The sequence below is a fragment of the Mytilus trossulus genome, chromosome 6, assembly GCF_036588685.1.
Source record: "Mytilus trossulus isolate FHL-02 chromosome 6, PNRI_Mtr1.1.1.hap1, whole genome shotgun sequence".
Taxonomy (NCBI): domain Eukaryota; kingdom Metazoa; phylum Mollusca; class Bivalvia; order Mytilida; family Mytilidae; genus Mytilus; species Mytilus trossulus.
Window position 1 is genome coordinate 47,186,407 of NC_086378.1, and position 7,529 is coordinate 47,193,935.

Here is a 7,529-nt window from a genome sequence, read left to right on the forward strand (position 1 = left end):
ACTTTCGATAACACCACCCCTGTTTGTTTCAGTGCTCACGATAAGAATAAATAAATGCATAAAGTATTTATTTTCAAAATTGTGAAATTTTAATTAATTTTTGTATGCACTTCATAGAAATGCAAAATAACTGGTTAGAAGGTCATCTACATTTTAAGAACCACTGTAGAACAGAAGAACTAAGCAACACCAACAATCTAAAAGGTTGTTATTCCAGGGTAACGAAATACATTTTGAACTCAATATTCTAACATATTCTGTCTCTAAGAGCAACAATAGCAACTATGCTATTGCCAGATCTCAAAAACTTCAGGTTGAAAGCGTGTAATACATAAAAAGAAATACAGAGAATAGTCTGACAAACCAAAAGATCAGACACAAACCTCTAGCATACATTTTGTACTACATTTGGACAATATTGGCATTGTAAACCAACTTTATTTAGTTTAAGACAAGCGATTAACCTTCTTAAAAATAAAATAACAAAAATACCGAACGCCTACAAAAATTTTAATCGGAAAGTCCCTGAAATGACAAAATTCAAAGCTCAAACACATCAAACAAATGGGGAACAACTCTCATATTCCTCACTTGGTACAGGCATTTCTTTATGTAGAAAATGGTAGATTAAACCTGGTTTTATAGCTAGCGAAAGCTCTCACTTGTATGACAGCTGCCTTGAATTACACCTTTAAGCGTCAAAAAGTACAATAGTACATACCAATATATGCAATTAAAAAGCACCGCCATCAACATTTTTTCTGTTCTTTATACATGTTATATATCTATATTTGTTCTCATTAATATTGTTTATATCTATAGCAAATATCAAACTGATACTTGAATACATATATAAAATTACTTTTAATAAAGTTAATTTTGTTGAGCGTTTATACTGCTCTTAGGTGCCAACAAGAATTTCGGCTATAAGTATATTTGCAATGATACCATTAAAATATGAAATATGAATTTATTTCACTCAAACAGACACTTCACGTGGTACAACAATACTTCAAATGTCAATCAGATCTGAAAATTAAGTGAGCCCACCTGTACATTTTTATTGATGCGTTAGAATTGCACCAATTTGAGTATAATACCCCACCCCAAACAAAATTCTTTAATATACGACTCTAATTATATTTTAGTTGGGCTGAAACAAATTATTTCATTTGCGCAAAGAATACAGATAAATAGTAACTAAAATATATTTCTTAATCTATTTATATTATTCATCTCTTCCGTTTTCCAACATAAAATGTAAACCATTTGTTGACATGACTGCAGGTTTAAATAAAAAAAATTAATTAAGACAGCTTGAAACGGTAACATCAATGTTGATTTCAGTTATTCTTCGTATTCATCCTGATACAGAATTTAAAATTGAGAATGGTAACGAGGAATATATTGAAGAGACAACAAGCCGACTAAAGGGCAGATAACAACCGAAGGCCAAAACTGGTCTTCAAATCAGCGATAATATCCCGCACGTGGAGGTAGTCCTCAGTTGGCCCCTACATATAAATGTGTACGCCTAGTTCAGTGAAAATGCGTCATGATAAACCTATTAATTGTAAACTTCAATTAAAAACACAAAAGACTAACAAAGGCCAGATGCTCCTGACTTGGGACAGGCGCAATAATGCGGAGTGGTGAAACACGTTTTATGAGATCTCTACCATCCACTTTACCTCTGGACAATGTAGAATAACGAATTACACAGCAATACGCACAGTAAAATTCATATTACGTACATGGGGGGGGGGGGGGGGGCATATTCTTGCCTGCCATGCAAAAACGTCCATTGCATAGCAAATTTATCCCAAAAGTCAGATATCATCAGAGGACAAATAATATGCATCCGTATACAAAGAGCCTTACTCATACGACCATATATACATAACACTCTGTTTAAAAGTTTCTTTATTTGCGAAAATGTCGTCATCTTGTGAATAACCCAATGCCACAACAACGAGTTGACTAAAAGAAAATAATCTAAAACGAAAATAAGAGATAAAATATCCAAACATCCAAACAAAAACATGCAATGAGACAAAAGAATTTTGCAAGTATTTATTCAGTAATTGATGAAACAGTTTCTTATTTCAAGTAAAAGAAATGCTTTTGATAAAACAAATATAGAAGGATGTACAAGAAAAACTTTTAACTCCAATTTTAATTTAATTTGAAATGAAGTGTTCCTAGTGAAATGTCATAGAGTAGATGTAATAATCAACTGAAATAAAAGCATGATCGGAAGCTTTGTCAGCGTTCTAACCAATCAAACCACTAGCTAACGGATCCATCGAATTACTATTAGACATTCGGAAACTATTTCCCCTCATGCGTCTCCTTCTGAGGAAATCACGTGACAACTTGCTATTCATTGTACGTTTGATTTGTCTTGCATCTTCTGTTTCATCTTCGCTGTTGTTGTCGGTGTAATTTTGAAATTTGTTGAGGGACCACAGCAATAGTTGGTATATATCAATTGGTGATGTCAATTTCTCCACTTTGTCAGGTGACCTTTTGACAGCGTCGACCGCTTCAACATCTTTGACCCATCCATGTGCAAGACACAAACTGTCAAATAAGCAAAATCAATTTAGTTGCATATACTATTGGAAACACATGATTTTTTTTAGAAGTTTAGATATAGTGTATATCTAATGTTACAACTGATCAGGATAAAAGGAACAAGACTGAGTACTGAAGTAACTAACATTTTTAATAGTGCCTGTCTTCAATTAATTCTCGTGAGTGGTAACAGCATGCTATATTTGGTGTTGGTGCCTGATATTAAGTGATCTAAAATACGTGGAATTTATAGCTAATCATACGCCTTTGATGGTATGCCATTTTGACCCCCACATGTCTATTTTTGGAAACTTTAGTTGTTTGTTTGTTATTGTCTCATCAAAGATTTCCCCATGCACATATCTTTTGTTTCACAAATAATAAGTAAGAACATTGTATTAATTGTCTTTACATAAACGTAGAACAAAATCCCGTTAAATTCTAGATTTCTGTTTCTCTAATTCTTTGGCAATTTGACCTTTCTGGTCCCATTGAATAAAAAAAAAACTTTAATCAACGTGTGGTTGCCGATAATTGGCTGAGTTTGAGGTTCATGACCTTTATCAGCTCACTGGATGAATTGAAATGTGCTAACAGGTGTTAGAGAAATTGTCAACTTTGTGAAATGTAGAAGGCACTCGAAAAGGATTTTCGTTTATCTGAAATGATAAATTATTTGATAATCATTAGATAATTAGATTCGTACATAGTTACTTGTTGATTATCGGATTTATCCAATCTTGACACATAAAATTATCCATTTTAAAAATTCGATAATTTAAATATCTCAATTGGATAAATCCGATAACCATTGGTACCAATGTCAGAATCTATATAGAATCATATCCAAAACAGTGTGGTCCTGGCCATTGATTGACGACCTAAATTATCCCATTGACTGTGACAGATTAGGTGAACGTTTGTCGATTACAATCACTGCTCACTATGTACTTGTTAAAGACACTGAATATGTGGGGTCACCAAAGGTTCTCAACACCTAAATAAAGCAATTCGAAAAACGAATCCGGAATAATACGATGTGTTGATTTATATCAATAATATAAATCAAAACATAAAGGTTATTCCTGAATAATTTTTCGAATTATTTTATTATCAAAGGCGTTAAGAACCTTTGGTGACCCCACAGTTTAAATTCTATAATAAGTAAGAAGTGAGCAATGGTCGTTACAGACAAACATTTACCTAATCTGTCCCAGTCAATGGGATAATTTAGGTCGACAATCAATGGCCAGGACCACACTGTTTTGAATATGATTCTATATAACTTAATTTAAAATTATAACGATAGTGATAAATGACAGTCTATACATTATGTAGTGAGTCTTAATAGGAAATAGTTAAAATACGTTTGTAGGAGGGCAACATATTTTACATGTCTTCATATAGAAGAAAAAAACCTCAACATCTATAGATACCTTTTAATATCCTAACTGGATCAGTAAGATGGTATTTATAATCATCTAACTAAAAGTATATAGAAGTTATAAATTTGATATGCCGATTATCCAGTACTAACTATAGTAATACAAATTTCGCGATACGTGTCCATTATAGATGAATCATTGACACTTTGAAGGAGAGGCTGCTATTCGGCAATAATAACCTATTGTACGTGATATTTTAAAGTTTAGTTTATGTTGCAGTAAAGCTCAAAGAAGTAAACTTAAATGCAGAAGCATTTACATGAAATCAATGCAATGCATTATAATTTATTTTATCATTGATTAGAAGTGAACAGTCTTCACGAAGACATGACTGTCATATAACTAGGACAAGTAATTAAAACTCAAGTCCAATTTGGCAAGTCTTTGTCAGTTCATAAAATTTGATTCCTTGAGATAAACAACATGAACAAAGATGACAAAATGAGAGACTTTCACTGAAATATTGAGACTTTAAAACATATAAATTATATTAATAAATTGTTTTATCCATCTGTGATGATTTTGTATCTTTGGTTAGATTGATTACATTAGTTACAGTTCGGCAGAAGCCTTATTTTATACATTTGTATAAAACTTGAATAAACATAGAAAAAAATAAGATGTTTCGCGGGTTAACGTTGAGTCAGGTCAAATGTGAAGGGGTAATCCAAAGGAAATTGTAATACGAGTAATGAGGAACTTTTGTAGAACACCCCTCATTCAAGAATGGTACGGCTACCATTGGGGTAAATAAACAGGAGCTATTTCTAGCTCTTTGTCATTCGTCTGATGCTACGAAGATGATGGCCATGCTACGTACGGTATGTTATACTAGTAGTTAGAGAAAGAATATTTGCGATCGTTGTCTCTTACATGTATATAGTTTGTATTACCAAGAGTAATAAAGAACAGGTTTGTGCCTGTTAGTATTCTCTAATATCAAATAGCACTCATGATGTAATGCAACAAAGGACAAGGTTGAATCAAGTTCTTTAGACTTGTACAACTTGTAGTTTGTCAAGTATGAAGTTTACCGTACAAGACAAGTCGCAGCTTGAATGGTACCAACATGTATAGGACAAGTGTGAGTCTGTGTGACCAACTTGTAAGGTGCATACTTGTACCAAGAGAACGAGTGACGCATTGGACAAGTGGTGGTCTGTGTGAGCAACGTGTAGGGTACATGATTGTGCCAGAAGGACATGTTTGTTCCTGATCCAGAACAAATTTGTAATACAACAACTTTGTACCAGTTGTATATATTTGAAGTAGATTTAGATAGTTTATTAGAGAACGCAAAGAGTAGTTGTTCATATTTTGGTTCATTGACGTTAATTTATGGATACAGACTATTTGTTATATATATACTTTGTAAATTGAACATTTTGGATCCAGTATCAAACTGGTAACGAACCCGTTCTAAAATAGAAATAGACACGCTTACCCAGTGTACATGTTACACATCTATAGGTAAAAGGCCTATTTCCTGACATGCAAACTAAAAACTGAAAAATAGACAGAAAAAAAACCAAGAACACTCACCATGAAGTTGCTACTATAAATATAATATAATCTGTTTTCATCTTAATCTGAAAAAAAAATCATTACATATATATCAAAAAGCTACAAAGCTGTTTTCGAGGCAGTTAAAAATCGCAAGCTAGAAATTTAAACGCCTTATCCAATTATCACTTTTTCACTATTTCAAAGTTTTTATTAGCACCTTCGATGTCGTAAAACAAACGCGTGACATTCTGATAAAGACGTCATCATTTTGAGTACCGTTCTCTTAATTTTGCATATTATGTGTTCCTTTCGGTTAATCAATAATTAAATGAAAATATGGGAAAATCGAAGTAAAATTTGAAGGACTACAAACATTCAAGCAGTGAAAATAAAAGAATCCATTTTTTTTATGTTTAAATCACCATTTTCAACTATTTTCCAAACGTTGTATCGTATATTCACATTCAGGCAAATATAATTCTTATGAATATGAAATAGACTCTTTAATAATATAATTCCTTGATGAAATATTCAATTTCCAGTACGACTTTACATCTTTTAGATATTGATCATGTGAGTAAAACGCATACAGGAAAAGTGTTCTCCTCTTTGTTGACTTATTTCTCAGATAATTTGCAAATTAAAAAGTAAAATCACAGAAATACTGAACTCAGAGGAAAATCAATTTGGAAAGTCCATAATCACATGGCAAAATCATGTAATTATAATGTATTATATGAATTTTAGGTTTTGATTGCTTGATATGGTATTCTATTAGAGACTTACTCGCTTATTGACAGTGCGTTTGGTTCAATATAACTTGTACTTGTAGTTTATTCTAGTGATATTTATACTTATTTAGAAAATAGAAAAATATGAGGTATGATTGTCTCTTAGGGACAATTCAACCAGAGATTTTGAACATACAATTTGATTAAAAATTCGGTTATTCTCTTTTGAAAATAACCTAGGAAAGGAATAGGTTCAATAATGTCCTAAAATGGTCCCTTTGTCTAGCTACAGTTTCAAATTAAATTATACTGACCAATATCACAATGAATCATGACCAATGTGAGTAAAACACATACAAGGAAATGGCTCTTTGTTGACTTATTTATCAGACAATTTGTAAATTACTGTATTGTATGAATATGTCTTAACTGTGTGATATGATATTCGAATAAAGACTAACACTCTTACAGACAGGGCGTTTGGTTAAATATACCATTTATATGTTTATTCTAGTTATAATCACAATTATATAAAATATAATAATATAGGGTATGACTGTCAATACGAGAACCTTCAACTAGAGATTTTGAAAGTAAAATTTTATTAAAAATTCGAGGTATTCTCATTTGAACATAAATAAGTCATAATAACATGTAAGCTATGTAGCATGACATGCATATTATAAAATATATAATGTGTTATCTTACCTCAAGTTTCCTTTTATTTTGTCTTCTCAGTTCAAAATACTAGTAATATAAGGTTGATTAAAATGTCTTCATAATTTTTATACCGAAAAATACGCAACCAATAGTCGTCAGATTTAACCTTTAGGCCTTTGTTTTAATTATAAGGTGCGGATATTTTGACGAAAAACATACGGTTAAGGCAGATGTTTTTGGATAAACTGTGAAACAAATCATTTCAAATGCGCAGTCAGTTATGATTGCGTCAATAAATTAAAACGGTGTCTTCAACCTATGCGAACATTTTGAAAATATACATTCAACCTTGTCTGACAACAAACAAAATACAATGGGTGTTATTATAACAATCAGTTATCAACTACAGTCAGTATATTTAACAATTGAATATTACTCGTAAAAATTAAAACAACAAAATTATGTTGTATACGTAGAAACCATGAAATTTGAAAAAAATAGACAAAAATAATACACTAGAACTCTTAATACACGCAACATTGTGTTGTTCTAATGATATAAACGGTACCTGTTTTACTGCACCAGTTGCGCATTTCAAGAATAAATGTTT

At 31.7% G+C, this 7,529-nt stretch overlaps 1 long non-coding RNA gene across 1 annotated transcript; it reads right to left on the reverse strand.

The window, feature by feature from the left end:
• Window positions 1-2,058: 2,058 nt before the first annotated feature.
• On the reverse strand, window positions 2,059-7,112 carry LOC134723458 (uncharacterized). Its single transcript, XR_010108075.1, has 3 exons — window positions 6,968-7,112; window positions 5,565-5,611; window positions 2,059-2,583 (listed from the first exon to the last, which is right to left on the reverse strand). It is a non-coding gene; the product is annotated as an uncharacterized LOC134723458 (long non-coding RNA).
• Window positions 7,113-7,529: the final 417 nt, after the last annotated feature.